At 51.7% G+C, this 20,814-nt stretch overlaps 1 protein-coding gene across 13 annotated transcripts in view; it reads right to left on the reverse strand.

Annotated features, from left to right (window-relative positions):
• ATP2B4 (ATPase plasma membrane Ca2+ transporting 4) overlaps positions 1 to 20,433 on the reverse strand; it is a 98,130-nt gene extending 77,697 nt beyond the window's left edge. For 8 of the 13 annotated variants that reach the window (XM_045456399.1, XM_045456404.1, XM_045456402.1 and 5 more), the window contains exon 1: positions 19,992 to 20,433. The gene's annotated coding sequence lies outside the window, so the exon portion shown is untranslated. Of the gene's footprint in view, positions 1 to 18,722; positions 18,880 to 19,109; positions 19,375 to 19,991 lie in introns of those variants that run through there. The other 5 variants (XM_045456396.1, XM_045456406.1, XM_045456400.1 and 2 more) reach the window with 5 other exon arrangements.
• Positions 20,434 to 20,814: the final 381 nt, after the last annotated feature.

Raw genomic sequence — 20,814 nt, forward strand, 5'->3', positions numbered from 1 at the left:
CGTCTCCTCTTGGATGCAAAGTGAAACAGCTAGGGAAGAGCGCAAACCCCTACCCGCTGAGACTTCCTGGGTCCTAAAGCTGGAGCCAACCCCAGCGGGACAGGGGGCCCTGGGCCCAGGGCTCGGAAGGGGGAAGAGCCGCCGAGCCTCCTCCCGGCACGGCGTCCCGGTCTGCCCCCCACGCGGTGACCTCGGGCCGGTAGGCGGGCAGGAGGAGCCCGGCACCTGCGTGCCCAGGGTGGCGGCCCTGCAGCCGGTGCGCGCGGCGGCCTCCCCTTCCGCTAGCCCGGCCACCGGGCCCGCGCTCGCCCTCGCCCTGGGCCTGAGGGTTCCGACGTGTCGGCCAGCTCCGCTCCGGCGCGGCTCCCAGCCCGGCCCCGGCCCCGGGAGCAGCTGGGGTAACTGACGCCTCCACCCTTTCCAAGTCTGGCTCTGCACCAAAGCCCCCCAAGAAGGCGGGCGGCTCCGCCCCGGCCAGCTAGCGATTGCTCACAGGGGGGGCAGTGACTCACCGCAGGCCGGGCAGCCCCACTCCCTCCCTCGGGGACCCACGTCCTCCCTCCCGCCACACCTCGGGGAGGAATCTCCACCTTCCAGCCTCAGGACGCGGCGGGGGAGCCGGCCAGTTCTCACCCCGCCCTTCCCTTCCCTTGGCCTCCCTAACACCCCAAGAGCAACGCCCTGTGGTTTCAGTGGCTCAGGCGACGACTCGGCACGGTTTCTCCGGGAGAGCCCTGTTCCTGAGCTGCCACGGGCCCGCCAGGAACAGGACCCAGCTCCACACTTTGCCCTGCAGGCAGGCGTCCTAAATGTTGTCTATCAAGACGTGCATGATGTCCGAGGGCAGGGACAAACACTGGGGTGATTCTGGGACGTTAGCATGAAAGGCACCGTTCACATCCTGCTTGAAGGGAAGGCAGAGGTAAATCCCAGATGCTCTAACACAGGATATTACAGTATATACAGAGTGAATAGTCTCAGTCCTCACTCCTCGGTGGTAGGATGAGGGAGAGGCAAACTGGAGGGTGCCCCACTGACCATGTGGGGAGCCTGGGCCCTAGAGTAGAGCCTGACCTGGTCAGGGTACTTGCGGGAACCACAGGCTTTCCTTGGCTTCACTTCTTCTGGTCAGTATAATTGAGGGGCTCGAGTTATGGCTCCTTCTAGTACTGACGTAATAGCAGGATTCTAGGACTTCTAGTCTTAATGGAATACTGGCTTATCTCTGCATCCTCAGGAACACCTCTGAGCTCTAACAGTGTACTTTCACACGTGGATAGTGCTTTCAACTTCTCAAACACTTGTATATAGATTCCATACTCTCCCCTTAGATTATCATAACGGTCCTTTGTGATTAGAAACCAACAACAAATGAGGAAACTGCTGCTCAGAGGTTAAGGGGCTTGTTCAAGGTCACACTGTTGGCTGGTGGCATGGTCAGGAGTGAAATTCAGCTAAGGGGCTCTTTAAAAAAATTTTTTTTATGTTTATTTTGAGGGAGGGAGGGGGGGAGAGAGAGAGAGAGAGAGAGAGAGAGGGAATCCCAAGAGGCCCCACACTGAGAGACTCATTCATACTTGCTGGGACCCACCCTCCATCTACAGCATAGCGAGAATCCACTGCACCCAAGAAAGAGGGCTCAAATTTTATATGAGCCGGAGAAACAGCCTTCCCGACCTCAGAGGAGTCAGGCGAATGAGGAGGGGCTTCCTCATTCAAGAATCTTCATAAATTGTAACCCACATACTTGTAGGCACTCTATGGTGTACAAAGCACTTCCGCATCCATCATCCCATGTGATTCTTGTAATAACCCTATGAGGTATTCAGGACTGTATTATCTGACACATTAAGTAGAATGAAAAGGCTCAAGTTTAGCAGTTAAGTGACATGTGTCATGGTAGCACCCTGTTCTCTTCCTGTGTTGCTGCAGAAGATTCTGGAGGAACCAATGTAAGAATGAAGATCCCTCTACATTCATCATGGAAACCCAAAGCATCTCCCTCCATTTTTCTCATCTATCTTCCTAAGATGGCCTAGGAGGGAGAAAGGTGCATGGATAGATATCTCCCTGTATGCCAGGGGACAGACTAGGGGCACAGTGGTGGGAGCCTTCCCCAGAGTCACACAGTGAGGTGGTACGGGCACACGGATGAACCCAAGACTTCGTACCTCAGCCCTGGAGCCTGCACTGAACACATGCCAATATTCTTTGGCTAAGACTGTATCTGTCATGGAGACCGCCAGGACTCGGTCACTCTTGAATTCATAATAGGCAGCTGGTGCAACCTTTAAAAAAGGCTGACAATCCAGGCTGTCATTCCAAAGAGGAGTCACCTACCGCAAGCGTCACTCTGTCCTGCCATATACACTAGACGCTGTCTTTGCCCCCAGCCCTGCATTTGCTAATTAACCTAAGGCTGGTGGCAGCCTTCTGTTCTTCTTACCTCCTTCCTCTGTGCTCCTCGCTGCTCTCTATTCTTGGATGATTAACCAAAAAGTTTCTTTAAAAAAAAAAAAAAATATATATATATATCTATATATATCTATATATATATATATATGGATATATATATCTATATATCTATGGATATATATATATATATCTATATATCTATGGATATATATATATATATCTATATATCTATGGATATATATATCTATATATCTATGGATATATATATATCTATATATATATATAGCCACAGATAAAATCTACCCAGCCTCTTTTACACACACATTTAAGAGAACGAAGGCAGGAAAGCCTCACAGTTCTTTCCAACCAGAGGCCAGTATGAGAGCATCAACCCAGCAGGCGGAGCCAGCCTCTCGGCCATTAGGGAGTAATTCCACTCAGGTTTATAGGGGGCTTGAATTAGGGTGTTCAATATCTTCCTCCAGAATGCCTGGCCCTCAGCTGAGCCTGTTGTAAAAGCCACCTTGCATTTGTAACTCTCACTTCAAACACAAGTTGGCCCGCACCTCCACGTGGGATCCAGACACACAGAGGGAGGGAGGGAACTTCTCAAAGGCAATTCAAGAGTTGCAAGCTTTCTGCCCTCTCTCTGATCTCTTCATCCCAGGTTCAGACCTCTGCGCCCCACCCAGGCTGGCTCCAGACTGTCCACTTTCAAGGAAAAGGCCTCAGGCATTTGTATCTTTCTTTCTCTTCTAAAATCACACCGACCTTTTGCTTCTCGTTGCCTGCTATTATTGGATTCCCTGGACCATATTTGAGACTGAGTTGTGGTCAGTTCCTTATAACGTAGGAAAACGGTCCCAATACAGTTAGGGTTGGGTAGGAAAAAATTAGAATCAAAACCACAATATTTAAGGGTGGCTGGCTGGCTCAGTCAGTGGAGCATGTGACTCTTGATCTTAGGGTTGTGGGTTCGAGCCCCACGTTGGATGTAGAGATTACTCAAAAATGAAATCTTAAATGGGGCACCTGGGTGGCTCAGTTGGTTAAGCGTCCGACTTCGCCTCAGGTCTGATCTCACTGTTTGTGAGTTCGAGCCCCACATCAGGCTCTGTGCTGATAGCTTAGAGCCAGCCTGGAGCCTGCTTCAGATTCTGTGTGTGTCTCTCTCTCTTGAACCTCTCCTGCTCATGCTCTGTGTCTCTTTCTCTCTCTCAAAAATAAATAAACATTAAAAAATAATTAAAAAATGAAGTCTTAAAAAGAAAATCTTTAAAAAAACTTGAATATTTAATGTGTCCCTAGCTTTAAAAAGGGTATATACTTACCTACATATATAAAAGAATACAGAGAATATATCAAAATGTTAACGGCTATCTCTGGACTTACAGACATCTTATTTTCTCCTTTATGCTTTTCTGAATTTTCCAAACTTTCTAGAATGATCTTGTGTGGAAGCAGTACAGAGCTCAGGTCTCTAGAATCTCAGAGGCATGGTTTCAATTCCACATCCCCCACTTCGTAGCTGTGAGACCTCTGATAAACTATTTTATCTCTCTGAGCCTCAGTTTCTTCTCTGGAAAAGGAGAATAGGAATGACACTTTGCTCACAGAGTTGTCCTGAGGAGGGGAGGAGGTCATGCGATTTCAGCATTTGGTGTGGTGCCCGACATAGTAAATGCTCAGTAAAAGTTACAGATTTTTATGCATTCCTTTTATAATCGGGAAGGGGGGGGGGTCTGTAAAAATATTAAAAAACCACTTTGCTCAAAATCCACCATTTGGATTAAAGGACATTGGGAAAACCACAAAAGCCTTCCAGAACATACAGTCTCACTGCAAGTGACTGGGAAAACATAATCGTCATGTAAACCAGAGTTTAGGTATGTCGCGTCCGTATGAAAAGGGAAAGGTGTCAAATGAGGAATGATGAGTAATTCATGGCTGGGGAAAGGAAGTAGAGATGTTTTTTTAGAACAACACACACACACACACACACACACACGACTAGATCAGACCGCAGAATAACTGATCAAACTAAAGGTAACAAGCTGAAGAAAAGCATACAAACTAGAAAGTCTGAAGAAAAGATTCTGTGAGTGAGGAAGCAGGGGATGTTCTCCCTACAGAAGGTAACAGAGAGGCAGGGCTGCCTGGGGCTTGGGCAGGATGACTAAGGAGTTGGGACATGGCCCTGACTTCACGTGGGCCGCAAGTTCGCTCCCGGTCAGACATGGGACTTTGGGTTCGGGACCACGGACGGGGCGAGTCCCGGGGAGCTCTGAGGTGCAGCTGTTCACAGCAATGGTGCAGGAGACAAGCGAGAATGTTCACTCCACCCATCCAAATAGATTGGCCATCCCGGACTGCCTCATGCGCCCTGCCCCGCTTTGTGCCAAAGATACTAATGGAGGCTGGACAGCAGAAAGGAGTGGAATGGGAATTATCACCATTGTCAAGAGTCTAAAATGGAGCCCCGGCCCTCCTCCCACCTCCGAGCCATGGCCATATAGTTACATAGAGTTATACAGTGTTATCCTCCTGGCATGGGTCCTGGGTCTGAGGGGGAGAGAGGTAATGGAGTGGGGAACAGCTGGGCTCAACAATTCTGGGGGGGGGGGCGGCAAGCAGAGTCTCCTGGGGCACTGGCTACTGTTTCTTTCCACACGCCAGTCACCCAGCTTCCCAGGAAGCTCCCACCCCCAGTCTCTGCCACCTGAACCCAGCTAAGCACGAGCTGCTTCCTGGGGCTGTCACCCCATCCTGGGTGCCCTTGCCTCCACACTGAGAAGCTTTATTTTTCCTACTCTAGGTTTGCAAATTCAAATGCCTAAGGGACCAGGCAGGCACAAAAATAAGCAAACCAGGCTTAGGTGATGGGGGGGTGGTGGTGGTGGTTGAGGAAACCGGCCAACACTTGTCTGAATGGGGCAGGAGTTCCTCAGCTCCTGCTAAGTGTTGCCATGAGGAGTAGGTTGGCCAGTGTCGTCAGCGCTTCTGACTTTTGAGACAAAGCAAGCAACGTGGATTTCTACTTGAAATCTCCTGATTTTAAAAATTTTCGTAACCAATCACAATTAATCTGCAGGGCTGTTTGGTAGGAGGAGACAGAGAATTTGAGAGTTGAAATGTCCCTGAAGTGCATTTAGGTCAAACTGCTCACGTGACGCACGAACGAATCAAAGCCCGGAAAGGTTCAGTGATTTCCCAGAAGCAAGAGAGCGGCCTGATGGTTCCAATCCCAGGTCTCCCAACTTCTAATCTAGAATTCATTCCCCTAAATGCCCCTGCTCGTCACGAGGAGGCCTTTGCAAGTATTCAGGCGCGAGATGATGAAGTGTTGAACAGAGATGGCGACCCTGGGAAGGAAGAGAGTAAGTAAACTTGGCTATGATCTCGACTCGAGTCTGATGAAAAATTTCTATTTGTTTATTCAGTTATTCATCCATCCATCCAACATTTAGTGATGATCATTCCATGAACCAAGGGCTGTGCTAAACACTGGGTGTTCAGAGATGACTAAGGCAGCACCCCTCTTTCTGAGTAGCTCCCAGGCTGTGAGTGGGCTTGGCTGACGCTGAACAGAACCAGCCAACTGATGGGAGCCTGGCAACCATGCTGTCATAGGCCCGCTCGCATCGACTCTTAGCTAATATTCACATCTTCACTTCCTCTGAAAGCACTCCTCTTACCAGATGCCATCCTCGAGAAACTGGGAGGGGACTGGAGAAGGTCCCCCCATTCCCAGAGGGCCTGGAGCCCTTATGGGTTCCATAGGCAGCAGCAGGAGCAAGGACCAGGACTCAACCCAGGCACTCAGTGCCAAGCCCCTTCCGGCTCAGGGAAGGTATGTTCTTTATGCATTACCTTGGCCAAGCGGCTATCTCATCCCAGCTAAAGTTTCTGTGTGGGTGTGTGCTGGGGAGAGAGGAGGAGCTCCCAGACCGGGACTCTCCTGCCTGTTTATCAAGGGGCCTGCTCAATTCTAATGGCAGTGGGCAGCTGACCTGGGTGACCGAAGAGTAATGGCATCCTCGGGTCACAGCTTCTACAAGCAAAGAGAGTATTGTGGCCTAGTCTGCCCCCCTCCATCAACAAGAGACTTCCCAGCGTTGGCTCTCATAGCACCTACTTCCGGGGGGAGGACTACAGGGCAGGAGCAAACAAGGTAACATGGTCGCTGCCATTCTGCCTTCTCTTCTAGGACTCTTGTTGTGCAAATCGGAAGCACAATCTGGGAACTGGCATCCAGAGGGTAACCGGTCACAGGAAATGATGGAACCCACAGTTGGCCCCTGGGGGCCCCTTGGTGGAGAGTCGCGGGAGGTTGGGGCCTCCGGGCCTTTCAGTTACTGGAGGATAATGGGCTCTGATCCTTTTATAAATGTACTGAGCCCAAGGGTTAGCAGGGAGCAGGTAGGCAGGCTCATGGCGGCATCCACGGAGACGAAAGAGAAATGAAGGAATGGAAGAGGAAAAATTTAAATTCAGCGAACGCCTACTATGTGTCAGGGGCGTACAACTTGAGAAAATTGAGTCCGGAAAGTCAAATAATTTGTCCACGGTCACAGGGTTGCCCAGGCAGACTTGTATCCAGTTCCATCGGACTCCCCTAAATCCTCACTCTTATAGAATACCATGCTGCTGGGCTTGTGAATGCTGACCGGATGACTGAGGACACAGGGCATAGCTACCAAGAAAGGCATGGGAAGAGATCCAGGATTTGGTAAACTCTAACCCCTGGGGCTGAAAACCCAACAGAAATTAGCATTCTTTTCTCTAGCGATGGAACACCTTGGCATTCCATTTCCTAGTCCCAGGAAACAGATTTTCCAGTGTCAGGGAAATCTCCTCCTCCCCTCACTGGACCAAATATCTTAGGTCAGATGTACCAGACAGGAAACACAGATGGGTCAAGGACCATACTTTCCTTTGGACTCCTCCACATTGAGGGACTGTTCCTAATGTCCCCCATCGAAGCGGACTATGAGAGTTGAGTGGAGATCAGAGGCACACTCAGTTGGTCACCCCAGTGTGTTTCAGTGGACAATTCTCCAAGGATTAGAATGTTCCCTTTTTCCCCCTCTAAACATGGGGAGCCCAGGAGTATAGAAGATACCAAGGTAAAATTCACTCAACAATTTTTTACTGAGAACTTACCACGGGCCAGGTACTACTCTAGCTGCTTGAGAAACATCAGAGAACAAAGAGATGAAGAACCTTGCCCTCTTCGAGTCTACTTTCCAGCTGAATCCAAGTAAAACAGTTCTTTTTCTTGGTAAGGGTTGCATTATAGAGAAGGCATGAGTCTTGGTGTCTGACAGGCCTGGGTCAAAGATTAGCCCAACCCTGGATGATCCAAGCCTGGATGATCTCTGGATGATGATCTGGGAGCAAGCTACTTAACTCACTGGGTGTTAGCTTTCTTATCTGTAAAATCGGGACAATAACATGTTGCAGTAATGCTGTAAGGATTAAAAATAATGTACATTCAATGCCTGGCACGTCACAGAGTTCACAAATGGCAATCTGATTTTTCCAGGCCCACCTGAACCCACAGATGCTGGGAAAACTCGCAGAGTTTGAAAGCAGGGCATCATCTCCACAATGTCCTGGAGACAGTTTGGTTTGGTGAAGAGCATAGTTGGGTTTGCACCCACCACCTGAGGTCAAGGAATGTCCCCTCCAGAAACACCTGCTCCTACCTGTAGCCCCTGTGGAAGGGTGAGGCCTGGGTCATCATGTTTGATTAGTTCCCCCGCTTCCCTCCAGCAGGTCACAGGTAATTGGCGCAAGGGTGGACACACAGGACCTAAGCTGGAATCTGTATCTCTTGATGTCTCTTTGGATGAGAGACTGGGTTAATCTACGTGGAGAGCTAAGAGGGAAGGTCATATGGATTTGGAGGCTGAACCCACTGCTCGGGTTAACCACGATGGGTGCTGAGTACACGGACACGGGAGCAGAGAAGGGAATGCGTGCAGCCCCAGAGAGAAAGCATGGTCCACCCAGGGGCCACACTTGCCCCCGCCAAGTTTTGTGATATTTCTCGGTCAACTTCTAGTAAGGCCCCCTTTCACTCTTTTTTTGCTGCTTTGAGTGGGTTTCTGCTCCTGCAACCAGATGATGTCGAAGACGAATCCTGCACCTGTCTCAGAAGGTGGTTGTTGTGACATAATGTGAAAGCAGCTGGCATTTAGTTGACATTCAATAAAGGCTGTCGAATCTCTCCGTGTTCTTGTCAGTCCGTCACTTGGCAATGGAGAGAAGAAATCTATAGATGTTCTAGCCTAGGGTTGGACCTCAGCCTTATGTTATACGAATGTCTTCATTAAGCTGTAAAATGAAGACGCTGTTGACTTTATTGCCTGCTGGAAATATTAAATGCGATCGTCCAAGTTTAGTAGGTAGCAAATGATGGATGGTAGGTCAGACGATCGCTTCTACTGTTGTCATTATTATTTAAGATGCGTTGTGTTGGGTCTTGATCTAGGCAAGGAGGGAGGATGTGGGAAGAGCAGCCTCTGGAGTGGGCAGTGAGAGAACAGAGAAGGATGGGCTCCGTAGTGGGGTCAAGGGGCTGGGCAGCACAGAGAAGGAACAGAAGTGAGCAGTGGGGGACGAGCAGAAGCCCTAGAATGAGAAGCCTTACACCTACCTAGCACTTCTGTAGCCCTAGCACTTTAGTGTTGATGCAATGCTCTCCCTACCCTATTTCGTTTGCCCATCAAAACACTCCATCGGGTAGATCAGGAAAGGTGACAACATATACAGGTTACGGACGGGAAAGTTGAAGGTCAACAGAGATCTGTGTCCTATGTGCCACCCAACTCTAAATCCACTTTTCTATCCTGTGACACCAGGCTGCCTCTGGAAAGTAGGGTGGAGGGGCTGAAATGAGAAGAAGCATGGGAGGAGAAATTGGACAGTTTCTCTGGAAAGTTTGCTTTTTCATTCCAGGGTTTCATTCAGATCCTTTCTGGGCATCCCAGCAATGGGACAGCTCTGCCCCATCAGGCTCAGAGGCTCTAGGATGTAAACAGAGGACTGCAAAGTCAGACAACACGGGGATGCCAGCCTAAGGACCGGATATACAGGCTAGATGACTGCCCAGCTTCAGCATCAGGCCTTGGCCCAGGAGAAGTCTTCTTCTGGCAAAGGACAAGGGCATGTCCTTCACCATCTGGCCACAGGGCCATTGGTAACACGGTGCTGCCCTACAATGGTCCCCAAGGCCCCTCTCAGCTCAATTGTGTATGGAGTCTAGGCCTTATGTCTCTAAAGTCAGGAGTTACCTTTCCCTGTTCTCCAAGGACACAGATTCAAGTTCTCTGGGACACTGTGCCATTCAGGGCTTGCCGTGGGCCCCCAGGCTCAGGACACTTGTCTTTGAGCTGAAAGGAGTGATTCGTAGCCACTCTGCATCCTGGAGACATGACTTCTCCCCAGATCCTCACACAGTGCCCGGCATACGGTTTGTGCTCACTTCATGTTTGTTGGATGAACAAACGAATACGCGAACAAGCAAATGAATGACAGATTGGCTCCGGCAATAACATCAGCAATAAAACCAGCCTGTGCTGTCACATTACAGCGGCCCCACCATGCTGCCTCTTCGCTCCCAAATCAGAGCTCGGCAGCCAACCCGGGCCCAGAGGAAGGTGGAGGAAGATGTACAGGGCAGAGCACTTCCCCTTCAAACTTCCTCCGACCTTTCGGAGGAGTCACACCCTGTGTGAAAGGGCAGGGCCGGGGACACCCAGGCAGGAGGAAGGTTCTGCCCACCCCTTTCCAGGACTTCTGCTTCCGCTCTCAATCACCCAGCTTCTCCCAGCTCCAGGCCCACTCTCTGGGAGGAGCTGCGGAAAGTACCAGGAGAAGAGACCCAGCTCCATTAGGAGCTACACGGCGATCAGGGCGGTGCAGGAGCGCTCCTCCTTTGCATTTTCCTCACTGCTAATGACCCAGATTGGTAAGAAGGGTAGCAGCAGTTACAATCATGGCACAGCACTTTTACGGTTTCCGGCATCTTCCAAAGTGCTTCTATCACACGACCTCACCACACCACACGTCATCCCTGGAGCGGCTGGGGTGCTTCTGCCTGTTACTTGGATAGAGAGACCGGGCAGTGGGGAGGTTGGGTGTTGAGCTGGGTCACGAGTGCTGCACGGATGGGGTCAGAGGCTCAGCCACGGACTTGGAGTGGGGAGAAGTGGGGTCTAACGCTGGCTCAGCATCAAACTATCAAACTCGCCTGGCGTCCTTGGGCACGTAAGTCTCCGGGTTTCAGGTTTCTCACTTGCCAAAGAGGATACATTGGACCATTCTTCCAACTCTGTCCATCTCAAATGCTCTGGCTCAATAGCACGAACAGCCACCCCGCCCCCCAGCCAAAGCCTGGTAACTGACCTCCCCTGCACCAAGGTCAGAAAGCCCCTGGAAGTGTGGATGCCAGCTGTGTCTGTCCTAGCGATGCTAACAGATGTCATCTGAGTGCATCCCACAAAGAAGGCTGTGGTACAGACGGCAGGCAGGAAACATCAAAAAAGCATCCTAATGGTCCACAAGCACCAGGAGAGCAGACAGGCAGCAGGCTGCTGCTGAGGCCAGACGCCATCCTGCTGCCACACGGGTGCTGGCTCAGACACAGGCCGGAGCCATTCCAGTGGGGGGCAGCAGACGGCCTCCCTCACCTGCCAGAGCATCTGACTCTCCAGGACGCTCAGTGTCCTCTGCCGTCTGCCGGATGCAGCATCTCAGCTCTTTCATCCCAACCCGCCTCCCCTCCCCCAAGCTCTCCTCCACCTAGCCTGTCTCCTCCTTCAGATCCTGTTTGGCAATCACCTCCTCCAAGAACAATTCCAGGTGAGCCCTGCCAAATTCTGGCCTCCACATTCCTACTCACGTCCTTCAGACCCCAGCACCACCAGGTCATGTGTCCCTGTGCCAGATGAGGCTTCCTGTGTGCGATCCTGCTCTAGTCTGCCCCCAGATGGGGGGGAAGAATAGAGTGGATATTCCCGAATTCCTCCTTTCTGACAACCCTCCCTCCTCAGCTCCTAAAATATGAGGCAGGGCAGTCAGGGCACAGGAATAGGGCACTACGGATGGACAGCACTCTCCTCTCTCCCCAGGGGCAGCTGACCTGGCCAGTTACCAGAAATGCTAGTGCCGGAAACTCACCCAGAGTCTGGACAAGGGTTTGGCCAATGTGTCTACCTCCAAGGCCAAAAGTCTGGATGGAGAGGGAGGACAGGCTGGCCCAGCAGCTGGCCACATTTCTCCAAACCCAACCCATAGACCTCGTCTCTCTATCCCACGGCGCTGACTGTAGTCACTGATTTCCAGTATTTCCTACCGTTAATACGAGGCTGAACCATGTGAAATGCCCTCTGTAGGTCAAAAGTGGTTGCATATTGGCAATTTCGTATGGTTCGTGGTGCAATCTAATCACTCTGGGAAAATCATGTTGTCTAGGAGATGGTAAACTCCCCGAAGGCTTGGACCTCTGTATCTCTCTCTAGCCAGTCTTTCTTAGTTTCTGGCCTAGGACATAGCAGAATCTTAGCTTCGGGAGATACTGAGCAAGAACTTCTTAATTGAACATCCAAGGCAGGTAAGGTGGGGAATCTGAGGACCCGTCCTACTCCGAAACCTTAAAAGTGGTTGTCTACAGGACAGGTTCCTTTAGGACTCCCCACCTCTGGTCATCCTGGATAGAGGGATGGAAGTTGGCCACAGGCTACTACCTTGTGCTAGACTCTAAGGTAAAGAGTTTGGTTTGAGCATTGAGAATTGTACCCCTTTGTGGGAAAGGAGTCTTGAATCGGAAATGCCTTTGTCCAAGCTTGGCTTCATTTTACAGTGGGGGAGACAAAGGCCCAGAGACATCACCACCTTAGTCAAGGTCACACAGTAGGCAAGAGTCCAGGTCACCAGTTTTCTGACTCCCAGTCCCATGCTCTTCTGGCAGGCGTGGCAGCACATGAGAACAAACTCTGCCCTGTCTGCCCCCTTTCAACTTCCTGTCTCGCGCTCTTACAGGCTCCCTAGCAAGACAGAAGGGGAATTGACGAAGGGATCAATAGCCCCCTCCTGCGTGAAAAGAGCCCTGAGTCATGCCAGGGTTTCCAGGGAGGGGAGAGAGAGAGAGACAGAGAGAGAGAGAGAGAGAGAGAGAGAATGGCAGTCCTGTAAACCTGATCTCTCTCCAGAGCTGGGACCAGGCTGGAAAGGCGGGGGTGGAGAGTACGGTGATCTGGGTCACTGACAGTGCAGCTGGTACACGGTCCTTGCCAAGAAGGGGGGCCAGAAGGCTTTGCTTAGCCCAAGCATGAAGGCTTGGGGCAGGCACTGCCGAGTTCTTTCAGAATCACCGAATTACAGAATTCAGAAGGGATGCGAAAGCTTGGTCAGAAACAGCCTCAGGGTGATTGGTGGATTCCTCCTCTCACAGCCCGGGGCATCCCCTCGAAAAGTAGGTGGGTGATTCTGGAAGCCTGCAGCTCTTAGGCTTCCTCAGCTGGCCCGTGGCCTGGTAAGGAAAGTCCTGCTCCCACCTGTTGCCCCTGGTCCAGCTGGCCCACCCATTGTGCCCCAGCTGCCCCCACCAGGAAAGGGAAAGCCCAATGCTGACAGCAGCAGGGAGAGAAGGAAGCCTCCCAGGGGCAACTACGTCATCAAGAAGGTCCCTCCATGTGCTGTGTGGGGCTGGAGGAGCCGAGTCACTTGCAAACCCCTTTGCCCCTAAATACTTTTGCATAATCTCTAAGCACGAGGATATGCTCCTATAAAACCATTATCATTACTGCTATGACATATTCCACAATTAACAATAATTATATATCATCTCATATCTGTATTAAAAGTTGTCCAATTGTCCCAGGATGTCTCTTACAGTCTTTTTTTTTTTTTTTTTTTTTAACCCAAGGTCCAGTTAAAGTTTACATATTGCAATTGGCTATTATGTTTTTTTTTTTAATGTTATTATTTTTGAGAGATAGAGTGCAAGCAGGAGAGGGCAGAGAGAAAGAGAGGGAGACACAGAATCTGAAGCGGGCTCCAGGCTCCGAGCTGTCGGCACAGAGCCCGACGCGGGGGCCCGAACCCAGGAAACGCGAGATCGTGACCTGAGCCGAAGTCGGACGCTTAACCGACTGAGCCCCCCAGGCGCCCCTGGCTATGATGTTTCTTTAGCTTCTTTACATCTAGACTGGTTTCTGTCTTCCTGCCCTTCTCCCCAAGCATATCATTTCAGGGCTTCTTTTAATGACCTTCACTTTCTTGAAGTCTCAATCAGTTGTCCTGTGGAATCGCTCACATTCTAGATTTGGCTTTGGTCTCCTCGTCATTAGGCTCCACAGACACATGTTTGGCGAGACTATAGCTGATGTGGCTGCACGTAGAGCACATCAGGAAGAACTCACGCCAGGTGGTCCCACTACTGCTGATGTTTGGTCGCTTGGTTAAGACGGTCAGTGCCGGATGTCCCCGTTGCAAAGACAGGTTTTTCTTTTTGCAAGGAGTAAGCAATCCACCAGGTGACACATTGAGATCAACCTTTCATCTAATGATTTGTGTCATTCATTAGCAAGCCCAGCCTGAACCAGTGACTATATGAGGGGCTGCAAACTAGTACATTTAAAGTTATTGCCTCCACCTTTCATTAGCGGGCATCCCTGTGTGAAGAGTGTTCCCTCCCTGCTCGGCTTTCGCTGTCAGAATGGACATCTTTTATTCAGCGTCTTATAATCTATTACTGTTATTCTTTTCAACGTTCAGTGTGTCCCAAAATTGCCCGGTGGGTTTCTCAGTCCCAGATTTAGAATCAGCCGTTTCTCCATGGAGCACTGCTTCCTCTTAGGGGCAAGTGGTATTTAGAAATAAACATCTGGGCGTGAGGTGTCTTCTGTGCTACCGGGTAGCAGTACTTCTAGACCCTTCCAGTGAACAGACCTAGGAGATACATAAAAAATCACAGGGTTCTGCCTCACCTTCCCCCATTCCGTATTTTCGACTCTCTTCTTCCAGATCAAAACCCTGACTTCCAGAGATGTCAATATACGCATCTGAACTATCCTACAACAAACAAAAAACCGTTTCCAATTTATGATGCCAACCCCATGACCAATAACACAATTAGAGAGTAAAGTTCAAGATTTTTTTTTTTTGGTAGTGCTTTTTATCCTGAGAATATACATTCCACTAAGAGTCAAGGCATTAAACAAAAAGATTACTCGAATTAATTATTTTCTTTGTAGAGGAATCAAATTGATACCCAGGTTCATTGTTTCTGTTGTGGTTGGCTTTAGGGTTTGCTTTTTTCTTTCTTTTGGATCTATGTAACCAGGAAAAACTATTTACCTGGTTCAGAAGTCAAAACTGTCTAAAATAGTAGCATTAGTAAAGTTTCATTGCCATCTCTATCTTCTCTATCCTGTTCCTATTCACCCTACAGGGAACCATTTATATTAATTTCTGGTTTATCCTGTGTGTGTGTGTGTGTGTGTGTGTGTTTGCAAAAAGTATTCTGATTTCTCCTGTTTTCTCAACAAAAGTGCCATGCTCTATACACGCACTCTTTTGCATCTTGCATTTTGCATTTAACAACATATCCTACAGGGATGCCTGAGCGGCTCAGTCAGTTAAGTGTCCGACTCCTGATTTCCACTCAGGTCATGATCTCGCGGTTTGTGGGCTCAAGCCCTGTGTCAGGTTCTGTGCTGACAGCGTGGGGCCTGCTTGGGATTCTCTCTGCCTCTCTCTCTTAAAATAAATAAGTAAATATTTAAAAAAATATATATCCTAGAAATCACAGCATGTAAGTTCACAGGGCTCCTACTCTTTTTTTTGGCTGCATAGTACTCCACTGTGTGGCCGTACTTCTGTTCATTCAGCCAGTCTGTTAAAGATGGGCATTGGGTGGTTTCCAGTGATTTCCTTTCCTGCTGCAAATATGCCTTAAAGAATCACCTTGTGCATATGTCTTTTTGTATCTGTGAACGTGCACTTTCTGGATAAATTCCTAGAAGTAGGATAGCTGGGTAAATGCATATGTTGTTTTGTTAGATAGTGCTAGCTTGCCCTCTGTAGGAGTTGTACCGGTTTGCACTTTGAGCACTGATTTTGCAACCTAGGTGGATCTTGCTAGAGGTGTTCTGAGCTGAGAGTTTCCCTGAGTCTGAGAGTCCTTGGTCCCATCAGTAAACACACTGCCTCAAGATCCTCTGGTCCTAGTGACATGGCAGAAAGGCAAGAGCAAAGGGGTCTCACTGATTCCATTCCAGTTCAACATTCTGAACGGTTCCAGAGATTTTTTTTTTTTTTTTTTTTTTAGTGTTTATTTTTTGAGAGAGAGAGAGAGAGAGAGAGAGAGAGAGAGAGAGAATGTGAGTGGGGGAGGGGTGGAGAGCGAGGGAGACACAGAATCCAAAGCAGGCTCCAGGCTCTGAGCTGTCAACACAGAGCCGGACGCGGGCCTCGAACCCACTAACAGTGAGATCATGACTTGAGCAGAAGTCGGACGTTTAACTGACTGAGCCACCCAGGTGCCCCATATGTGAATGGTCCCAGAGATTTCTGTACTTGGGAAACCAGAGCACAGAGAAGTGATGGGGCTGAAAACTTCAGCCAGAGAGGAGCTAGAGTGGAGAAGAAAGGAGGGATCCTTGGCCTTTGGTCGCCTAAGTCCTCACCTCCCTTTTCTCTCCTTTGGCCTCTGCACCATCCCACCCACCACTCCTCAACACAAATTGGTTCGAACCCCTCCTGTGTTGCTCCTGGGGAGCCCTTGGCTCTGGTCCTAACTTGATCCTGCCTGGTTTCCCTCTTGAACCCACATTCCTGTGGGCTGAACACAGAGAACTGGCTTCAGGTGGAGGCAGAATTCAAAAGTCTCTGTCATTTCTCTTTTAATATGTGCAGAGGAAATAAGTCAGTGGAACAAGACTGGCTCATACAAGGGAAAGAGGAAAGAGGAGACAAAGGGATGTTGGAAGAGGAAGCACCAAACATTCCACACAAGCCTTGGGGACTCCAGCCCGAGGGCCTGCTTCATTTCTATGACCCACTCTACAGAAAGGGGAAACGAGTGGGGAAAGGATATCATCCTGTCTGACCAAGTACCATTTGCGGATGATAGGAATGAACGCAAGTCCGAGGAGCAGGGAACCGGGCTGGGAAGAGTACTGTCTGAGGGCTAGGCTGGGGGAAAGACTTCAAAGGGCTGGAAGAATTCCTCCACCAAGGCAGTGAGGCCCAGGGTAGAGCATTTTTCTTCAAGGTCAAACCGAACACCTGGGTCAACCTAAGCCAAACACGACTCTTAGGTCCTGGGGAGCCAGAACGAACATCTTCCTTTCCTCCCTCCAAAGCTTCCTGGATCTGGAAGGCCCCACAAGGGCAGGGCTTATCCATGTCTTTGGGTGCTGGGTCCAAGACAGAGAACACAGGCAAAAAAGAGAAAAAGGGTCCATGAGGATTCCCGGGAGAAGCTAAAGGGTGGCAGTTTCCCGTGGAGGGTTGAGTTGCCGACAAGGGGCAGCTGAGTCAGAGCCAAGCAGCCCCCAGTGCCCCTCTTCCTCTGAAGACCCTCCAGCCAACGATGCTGGGGAAGAGTGAGGCTCTCCAGTTATCATGGCTCAGGGACCTCCACGCCCTCCTCCTCACCGCTTTCCGTCTTCCAGCACTCATACCTGGGGCAAACTAACTGGGCGTTCCCATTTTGACTTCTCTTCAGACACCCAAGATCACAGAAATCGGACAAATCTGACTCAGCCACGCCCTCCCACCATTACAGTGGGTGCGGGCTTTCCATCGTGCGGCGGGGAACTGAAGCCCACAGGGCAAGCTAGGCAATCGGTCCCAGGATCTCCCCAAATGTCACTTCCTTCTTTCACCAAACATTGCCCAAGCACCTTAGAACGTGCCAGCCACCGCGCTAGGTGCTGGGAGCCCCGGGGCTACGCCTGTGCCTCCGTCGACTTGCCCTTGAATCCGGCCAGGGACGCGGAGGAGGCAGCCGGACGGGGAGGGGACGGAGGCTGGGGGAGGCCGGGAGGCAGCAAACCTGAGCTCTGCGGCGGCTCGGAGCGCCTCCCGCGCAAAGTACTCGCAAGAGCGCGGAGCCGAGGGGGCGGGGCCGAGCTGCGGGAGGGGCCGCGACGGGGCGGGGCCGCCGGCAGCTTCGGGCCCCGGGGCAGCGGGTTTGGTGCGGCCAAGGCGGGAAGGGAGAGAAGGTGTCCCCCGCCGCCCCCGCCCCGCGACTCAAGGCCACAGCGGGTGGGGGGAGGGGTAGGCAGGCGCCTCGGTGTGCGCTAAATAGGGACCTGCTCCTCAGCGAGAAGCCCTCCCCGAGCCCACCAGAATCTGCCCCTAGTCAGAAAACTGCAAATAGGAAGGCCAACTGTTGGGAGGGTGGGATTATCGGCCCCCACCATGGAAGGGCGCGCGCGCGGGGGGGGGGGGGCGTTGGTGATTTCGAGGTTGTACCTCGGCAAGATGGTGGCAGGGAGGATAGGGCTCCCCAACAGGAGGAAAAAAAAAAAAAAAGGACTCCTCTCCTCCGCCCCCCTTGCCTACAGAACAAGGGCATGGATCTTGTCTTGGGTCCTCGGCCCCTGGGGAAGGCCTCATTCCCTTCTGGATCAGAAGACAAGGGTGCCCTTGGGGTGCAGTCAGATCAATCATCCAACGCCTCAAAATGAAAATTGAATCCTGTTGTTTCCTGGGCCTCCACTTAAGCTCTCCTCCAAGAGTCCTTTGCTTCCTTCTTCCCAGTTTCTAAGCTCCCACCTTTACCACCCCTCCAACCAAACCAGCCGGGGCAGAGGGCAGGTGCTTCCTCTCCCTCCCTACCCCAGACTGACCCCACTGATCTGTGGGGTCCAGGACCCACCTCCCGGAGCCCGCCCCCCATGCCACCACCCCTAGCCAACAGGGAACCAGGCTCACTAAGCCATCGGAGCCACCATCGCCTCCTGTCCTCCTCCTCCTCCACCTTCTCCCAGCCAGTCCGTCCGGACCCCTAGGCCCCTCTCCACGGCCTGTCCCTGCCTTGGATGACCCTCTCTTCCCTTTCTTCCAGAGAAAGAGGGCCCGGCGCTCAGGGGGCTGAAGCGGGGCTCGGTATAGGAAGGTCGAGAAGGGGCATCTCTGAGGAGGAGCTCCAGGAGGGAGAGGATCTGCAGCCTCCTGCCAGACACCCCACCCAGAGGAGGAGATGGCGCTGTAGCCTGGGATTCACTTCCCCTCCCCCGCCGCGTCAGTTGCGTGCCCGCGGTTTCTCCATCTGACATCCCCCCTACCAGGCCAGCCGGCGCCGACACCGCGTCTGCAAGTTGTTGTAAGTCCGGAAGGAATGCCCGGGGGAGGCGTCTCTGGCCAGCCGAGTGCCCACTCGCTCCCAGGATGCGCAGGCCACTCCCGCGTTCCCCCCTCCCGCCCCCGCTGCTGGAGAGGAGCGGTGGGTCCTTCGCAGACGTGAGGCGGGCCTCGCCTTGGGGAGGGTGCCAGCCGGCCTCCTCCACCCCAAGAGCCAGCCAAGTATGCGAAGGAGCGAGCGGGTTGCAGGAGAGCAGGAGCGACCAGCCCAGCCTTCATTTCCAGCTCTTCTGCAAGGGCGCAGTGGCCCAGGACGCTCAGGGACCCTCCCAAGGACGCCGGGGACCAACCCCCAGCCGCCCAACGCTCACCGGCCCCACAGGCACCGGCCTTGGATCTGCAAACTTTCCAACTTCACCCCCTGCTCTTTCCTCTCCTCCGGGACCCGAGATGTGTGGGGCGGTGCCCTCAGAGACACTCATACAGTTGGTTCTTGACGCTCGGCACACACTCAACAACAGCGGGGCGAGGGAACTCCCAGCTTTTTCCACAGCTAATTATAGACGTGAAAGTCTGAGGATGTTTTGCAAGCGGCAGAGAAACTGCTGAGGTTTCTCTACAAAGCTAAAGAAATTTAATTTGTGCACTCCCCTTTCCCATTCCCCTCCTTCTCGGACCTCCGCCCACCCCCCAGTGAGCCCCTCGGCCGGTCCCCACGGCAGCCCCTCCTTCCTGTTGAAGATTTCTTACTCGGTTCTTTCTTTTCTTTTCTTTTTTTTTTTTTTCCCATCTCTCTTTGGGGCTTCGGAGAAAGGGAACAGACGCGGAAAATATTTTTGCAACAGTTTTCCATTCTGCGTCTCATTCCCAAGCCAAGGGGGAGGGGGAGGGCAGGAACGGATGGGGGAAAATAAATGCTTTTTCCAAAAGCTCAGTTTGGGTGTGAAAAAGACAGTGCCTCCATTTCCTTACCCCCACAGCCCAGGAATGACAAAAACTAGGAAAAGAGAAAGAAATCACTTGTTTGATTATATGGTTTCTCAGAACGGAATCTAGGAAACACAGTATTTGACAAATCTGTGTGTGTGCGCGCGCGCACACACACACACACACACACACACACACACACTCCAAACCCAGTCGCAAGAAACATGCTAGGAAGAGGAAATTCAGGGAGTTTTTAGAAGCCATTGAGAGCAAAGAAAGAAACAAAGTTTGCAAATCGCGACTCAATTCATTCTCTGCAAGCCTACCTCTCTTTCTAGCAAAGATCCAGGCTTCTCCAAGCGGGACTCTCCCTCCGGGTTTCCATGGACGGGGTGGGGTGGGGGTGACCACCCACCGGTCTCCCCAGTGTGGCAACCACGCTAGAGATGCTGGCTTTGCTCTCTTGCCTTTCCAGCTACGGCCGGGGAGTGGGCTGGGTCTCCTCCCCCAGCGCTCCCAAAGGGAAGGACCTCTCAGGTTCCTGGAAGAAAATGGGTGCAGGGAAGCTGGACGGGTGTCTCCGGCCTAGCTCTCTTCGGAGAGATCGTTTCCCAGGAAGTTCGTGCTCCCCTCCTCAACCCCCAGCTTTGGACGGTCTCAACAGCAGAGCTTTCTTAAGAAAATGCTTGTCATGGCAACAGCTCCAGCCAACTCGGGCCAGACTCCGGCTCATCAGCTCTCCCGGAGCAGTGCGGGAGGAGAAGGGGGAGGAGCGAGAGCTGGAACGGAGGTGGGGCTTGGCTGGAGGCCAGACCATTACTCTACTGTTAAGGTGGCCCGATTTGGAGCCGCAGCTGCTTCCTGGTTTGTCTTAAGGGGGAATGGCGAAATGGAGGGGAGAAATCCTCTCTCCTCTCTCGGGTTTCCACCCCGCCCTTGATGTCACTTGTGGGAAGGAAAGTAAGGGTGGGGGGTTGGAGGTGGGAAGTGGATGTGGGTGGCGGTATTCAGCCGTTGCTGGGTGGAGGGAAAAAAGGAAGCCTCGGCTGGCAGTTGGCTTCCTGCAGCTCCTACCGGGCCTCTCAACCTCTTAACTCACTCAGACCCAGAACCCAGAAGCCCAAGGTGTCTTCGGAAATTGTGCCACCG

This window comes from Leopardus geoffroyi, chromosome C3 (genome assembly GCF_018350155.1).
Source record: "Leopardus geoffroyi isolate Oge1 chromosome C3, O.geoffroyi_Oge1_pat1.0, whole genome shotgun sequence".
Taxonomy (NCBI): domain Eukaryota; kingdom Metazoa; phylum Chordata; class Mammalia; order Carnivora; family Felidae; genus Leopardus; species Leopardus geoffroyi.